Genomic DNA, 6,235 nt, shown 5'->3' on the forward strand with positions numbered 1-6,235 from the left:
TCGGGACTCAGGCCGCCCTGCCTGCAGGCCGGGGCCTCCCCCCGGGGTCTGCCTTCTGTGCAGGAAGGAGGGGACCTGGATGGGGGCCTCATTCGCCCCCAGGGGTCCCTCCCCGGAGGAGGGTGGGGGCTCGGGCGCCGGTCCCTTCTGAGGACGAGCTCCCCGCTTCTTCCAGCCGTGCCACACCCCGTGTCCCAGCAAACCCTCCTTCGCGTGGGAGCCAAAGCCCAGATCTGCTGCCTCCGAGCGGACACCCTTAAACTGACCAATCCGAGCAGGAAACTCGGGGGACCCGGGGTCCGTGGGACCCAGAACCCCTTCCTCACAGCGCTCCCCACCTGAGTTCAGCGTGAAACCCGCTGCTCTGTCCCGGGTCCCGGCTGCGGTCGGTGCGCAGGAACCTGCTCAGACACGTGTCCTGGCTCCGGAGGCTCCGGAGGCAAACTCGGGCCAAAGAGCCGAAGCCTCAGCAGTGTCAGGGCCAGGAGACGCAGAGCGAGTGGCCGCAGGCAGCCCTCCCTCCCTGCAGGCACAGCCTCAGCGCACACGCACTTCCACGTCCTCTCCGGCCACCTTCTCAGGGTCAGTGCAGCACGCCAGGGCCAGGGCGGGAGCAGAGCTGGGCACAGGCTCACCCGCAGGACAGTCTCAGGTGGGACCCGCAGCCACTGCTCCCCACCTGGCGGACGCGGGACTCGGAACGTCTGCTCCTGTGCCCGACCCCCTTCTGTCCCCAACAGGGAAACACACACTCAGAAGAGACCCTGTGGAGACAGACCCATGGCTGAGCGACGACCTATGAACCGGGAGGTCGCGGTTTGATTCCCGGTCGGTCGGTCGGTCGGTCGGGGCACAGGCCCGGCTTGCAGGCTCGATCCCGAGTAGGGTGCGCGCAGGAGGCAGCGGTCCATGATGCTCTCACCACTGGCGTCTCTCCCTCTCCCTGGAGACGGGGAGCGGCACCCCGAGCTCTTCCAGCCTCGGCCCTCGGACGGTCTCTGCCCTCGGGGTCCCAAACCATCTTCCTCGTCTTCAGAAATGGCTGCCCGCACACAGGCTCACTCCTCCTTCCCACAGCCCCTCACGCACGCCTGCGCCCCCTCTCCGCCTCGGGGACTTCACGGGAGAGGCCTGTGCTGGTCGTTTTCTCTCGTTAATCGCAGTCCCCGCGGGCCAGACGGGGCAGTTCCTGTTGCTCCATCTCCAAGTTAAACAACTCTTCTCTCCTCTCCCTTCTGCGGTGACTCCACTCAACGAATTCGATTTAGTTTTCGTCGTGAAATTTCTAATGTTAAGTTTACGTCTAATTTTCCATCTGTTTCAAGACTGTTCACCCTCACTTCTCAGAGCAAGAGAAGAAAACCCTCCAAGCAGAGGCCTCAGCAGCCCCTGTGGGCCCAAGAGGGTGGGCGACCCGTTCACAGGAAACATCGCACGCGCACTCTCCCCGAAAGGCGGCCTCCAGAAACCGAGAACGACGGCTCCTCCGCACGCGACCTGCCTGAGGGGAACCTGGGAGGAGCCCTTCGAGCTCCAAGGGAAGGGACGACGTGAAAATGTAGACGCCCGTCAAGGTGAGGACATCGTCAAGTCATGCATCGCTTAGCAACGGGATTGCGTCACTGCGTCAACATCGGATGCACTTACACAAGCGAGAGGCCGCCCAGGGCACACCAGGCCGCTGCTCTATACAGCCCAGCTCCTCCTGCAAACCTGCACGGCAGGTTATCGGACTGAACGCTGTAGGTAATTGCAACACAACGGCAAGTATTTGTGGATGTAAACCTACCCAAACATAGAAAAGGTACAGTAAATACATGGTATAGAAGACAAAGTGTGAGTGTGAGTGTGAGTGTGTGAGTGTGTGTGTGTGTGTGTGTGTGTACACTGGGGAGCAAGGGGAGGGCTGAGGAGGGAGGCACTGTCAGCGGGAGATCAGGAGGAGGGAAGGAGGGAGAGGGAGAGAGCAGAGATCAAAAGAGACCCAGAGAGCTAAAACTTGAGAAATAATGAAAGGGACAGGGAGGGAGGGAAGGAGGGACAGACACACGGACACACACACACACACACACACACACATGACCAGCAGGGGGGCGCACCCGGGCACCCCTACTCTCCAGCCCTCCCTCACAACTCCCGGCCCCTGCACAGGTGAACAGCAAGCTGAGCCTGGTCTGTGAAACCGCCCGCAGCTGGCAGCAAACCCAACCTCGCGGCGAGGCCGGGCCTTTACCTACAACATGACAGACCGTTTGCTCATAACCCGTGACCTCCGAGACCAGCCTCGCGTGCAGGGCCTGGTGGCCGACACAGCGCTACCCGGCATTACATGGTGGTGTGCTAACCACTTTCATGTAAAAGTTAAAGGACAAAAGTGTTGAAAATCACTATGGCTACAATAATTTGTTAACGGAGACACAATACAAAAACATGTAAATTGTGCCCTATCTGGTTTGGCTCTGCAGACGGAAGCGTTTGGGGTTTGATTCCAGTCAAGGGCACATGCCTGGTTGTGGGCTCCATCCCCAGTGTGGGGTGTACAGGAGGCAGCCGATCCATGATTCTCTCTCATCACTGATGTTTCTTCTCCCTCTCCCTCTCCCTTCCTCTCTGAAATCAATAAAAATCTATTTTAAAAAATAAAATCAGTAAAAACATATTTTTAAAATGTAAATTTTGACATCTATGGGTGATAAAAAACAGAGACTTTTTGTAAAATTAAGGTCTTAACTTAAAATAGATGGTTGCAACTATAGATGTTCTGTGTAACTCATGGTAACCACAAAAGAAAAAATATAGCAGCTACACAAGAGATAAAGAGGAAGGAATCAAAACATTCAATCGATTGACGTTACCAATTCATAACGACAGCCAGAGAGCGATGGCAGGACCAAGGCCTTAACTGTCAACAACGACTTTAAACCTAAATACGACCAATTCTCGAACCCAAAGGCACGGAGTAGCTGACGGGTAAGAGTGAGGCTCCCTCAGCTTAAGGGCACGGAGCTCCGCTGGAGGCGGACGGCTGAGCCCCCGGGTCTGCACCTCCGCGTCCACGCCTCTGCTCTGAGGACCACAAAGCCCCTTCGTCTGACCCCGGCCCAGGGAGCAGGTGCCACGGCCACCCTCCAGGCTCCTTTCTCGCTCCATCTGAGTGGCGCCTCGGGCCACTCCCTCCGGCAGCCAGGACGGTGGCGTCCACACCGTAGCAGCCTGTCTCAGTGTCCCAGCCCCTCCACCCCCAACCCCCGCCCATGGAGCACAGGCACAGGTCCGTGTGCCGTTCCCGACTGTCGGCAGAGGCGGGGCCGAGCTGTGGGCAGCGTTATAGTCTGCGGACGGGTCCAGCATGTCCAGGCCTTGACATTCACTCCCTCGCACACACACACGCACCAGAGCAACTCCCAGTCCCGCAAGCCCCTCGCGGTGGGCGCCGCGTCCAGGCAAACCCACTCACTCCTGAATCACATCTGCACTGTCTTGTCTGGGCTCCGACATGCTCAGACGCACAAACACGTGCACTGGAGGCGGCTGCCGACAGGACCCGGCCGTGGCACACGCAGGTCTGCAGCCAGGACAGGCCGTGCCCTCCAGGTCTGTGCCCGTCGCGCTGACACGCGCAGCGACGCCTTCGCCTAAGGACGCATTTCTCAGAGCAGATCCCACTGCGAGCGCCCCATGACTCTGCGTGTGTGTCTGCATGAGACACAGACTCCAGCTACGCGTTTACATCCTTCTCAGCCCCAAGCGAACCTCGAGCCCAGGGGAGCACAAAGCTTCTCCAGAAACAATGTCGACAAAACCCGTTAAAAACCGAAGCCTGACGGTCGGCCGAGGGCAGTCGGCTCCTCCACAGAAGGAACGGAAACGGCCTTCAGCCGTCAGGCAGCCGGAGACACATCAACCAACCTGCGCTGGGCGTGTGCCTGCTGCTCTGCAACTTCCCTATAATGTGAACCAAGAAGTTCTGGGGGGAAGTAGAGAGAAATGGTTTCCCTTATCGAACTGGCAGAGATCACACGCAGTAGCACAGACCTGGTGGGGGTGGACAGTGGCACTGCCCGCGGAGAGCGGCGTGGGCAAGCCCTCCATGGAGGTGCATCTGGCAAGAGCCATCAGGATGGCCAAACAGCCATGGCCGGTGTGGCTCAGTGGATAGAGCGTCAGCCTGTGGACCAGAAGGTCCCGGGTTCAATTCCAGTCAAGGGCACGTACCTGGGTTGCAGGCTCCTCCCTGGCCCGGGCCCTGGTCGGGGCACCTGCAGGAGGCAACCAATCGATGTGTTTCTCTCACATGGATGTTTCTCTGTCTTTCCCTCTCTCTTCCACTCTCCCTAAAATCAATAGGAAAATATCCTCAGGTGAGGATTAAAAAAAAATTGTAATGGCCAAAGCATATACTCCCCGACTAGTGCTCCTGCCCCCGGTGAGTGAGCAGACGTGCGCTGGGCCCGTGTTCCCTGCACCAGCACCACGACACACCTTCACGGCCACCAGGAGCTCTGGCTGAAGGACATGAGGCACCTCCTGACAATGGGGTATTGTGAGCGACGACGAGAAAGTCTCACGTGTTGATACTGAACTATGACAATCGGAGACGAACAGCAAGGGACACAGGGCGCCACCTGCGTGCAAAGAAAGGAGCTCTGTGTGTGTCTGTGCCATGCACACCCTGACCCGACACCCGAGAACTGGGAACGCGGCCGCCCTGGGGAGAGGACCTGGGGATCTGTGGCTGGGGCGGGAGGGAGGGGCCTTCCTGCCTGCACGCTGCGGTGCCTGCTGAGCTCCGTGCCACGTGAGTGTGTTACTGCACCGACAGGGAAAATTAAAAAAAAAAACAACAAGCTTCCCGTGGAAGCAGCACAAGCTCTGAGCCTGTGTCCCTCCACCCCGCCCTGCGTGTGCCCACCCCGCCCTGCGTGTGCCCACCCCGCCCTGCGTGTGCCCATCCCGCTCTGCGTGTGCCCACCCTGCCCTGCGTGCATCCCAGCCCTCTCGGCTCCCTCATGGCCGGGTCCCTCCCGGGAGAAGTCACAGCTGAAGGCTCTGCTCCCCGGAGCACCCAGGGCTCGGTCGGTGCCGAGTGGAAAGTCACGGCAGGTCTGTTCTCTGAGCCGACCGAGTCCTTGGGCGCAAACGAGTCATTTGGGGAAAAGGAGGTTTTTTCTGAAAAGGGGACCAGTGATCGGGACGGAATCTGCTTCTCTAAGCATCAGAATGAGCCAAGTGAGCTGGAGGAACTGCCAAGTGAACGGAAAAGAAAGGGATTTGGTTCAGGACTGAAAGCCAATCTCGGAGCACACACGCTCGAGAGGAGGGACAGAGTACGTGTTGGCACGGCAACGCCCCGGTGGAAGGGAAGCCAAATCCGTTACCTGTTGGGAGGCCATCTCGCGTCCCATGCCCGCGGGCGTCAACAGACACTAGAGAGTGACCCGCTACGCCAGCTGCCGACGCTTCTTCCCTCTTGACCGGGGCAGGGAAGACTGGCCAGGGGCCTGAACTGACCACGGCGACCAGCGTGTGCCAAGGATCTGGCTTAAAGCTGGCCGCCACCAGGCGCCCACGGGCAACCCAGGTTTCACAAGACAAGCCCTTTGGCCCAGGGGAGGTGCCCTGAGCCTCGTGCCAGCAGGTGAGACGGAAGCACGGCCAGAACCAGCCCCCGGCGCCCACCACACGGACACCTCCCGGCCACACAGGACGGAGGCCTCTCGCCTGGCTTCCTACAGGAGTGGTCCGCCGGCGAGCGCCAGGGTTCCGACAGTCCGCACAAAGTGGAGGTGTGAGGAGTCTCTATTTTATTACTCACTCAAAAGCTTTTTAAAATTTTTTTTTTGCTAGTCCTCACCCAAGGATATTTTTTCAATGATTTTTAGAGAGGGAGAAAGACAGAGAGTAACATCGATGTGAGAGAAACACATCAATTGGTTGCCACCTGCACGGGCCTGACCCGGGCCCGAGCCAGGGAGGAGCCTGCAATTGAGGTACGTGCCCTGACCGGAATCGAACCTGGGACCCCTCCCAACGCTCTATCCACTGAGCCAAACCAGCTAGGGTTCAACAGCTTTTAATAGCCGGGCCTGTGTGGCTCAGTGGATTGAGGGTCATTCTATACACCAACAGGTCACCAGTTCAATTCCCAGCCAGGGCACATGCCCAGGTTGCAAGCTTGATCCCCAGTGCAGGAGGCAGCTGATCAATGATTCTCTCATCATTGATGTTTCTCTCT

The 6,235-nt window shown here is 58.7% G+C and overlaps 1 non-coding gene across 1 annotated transcript; it reads left to right on the forward strand.

The window, feature by feature from the left end:
- Nucleotides 1–4,137: 4,137 nt before the first annotated feature.
- Nucleotides 4,138–4,210, forward strand: TRNAH-GUG. The gene has a single exon. It is a non-coding gene; the product is annotated as a tRNA-His (tRNA).
- The last annotated feature ends 2,025 nt before the right edge of the window (nt 4,211–6,235 follow it).

This window comes from Myotis brandtii, unplaced genomic scaffold (genome assembly GCF_000412655.1).
Source record: "Myotis brandtii unplaced genomic scaffold, ASM41265v1 scaffold246, whole genome shotgun sequence".
Taxonomy (NCBI): Eukaryota; Metazoa; Chordata; class Mammalia; order Chiroptera; family Vespertilionidae; genus Myotis; species Myotis brandtii.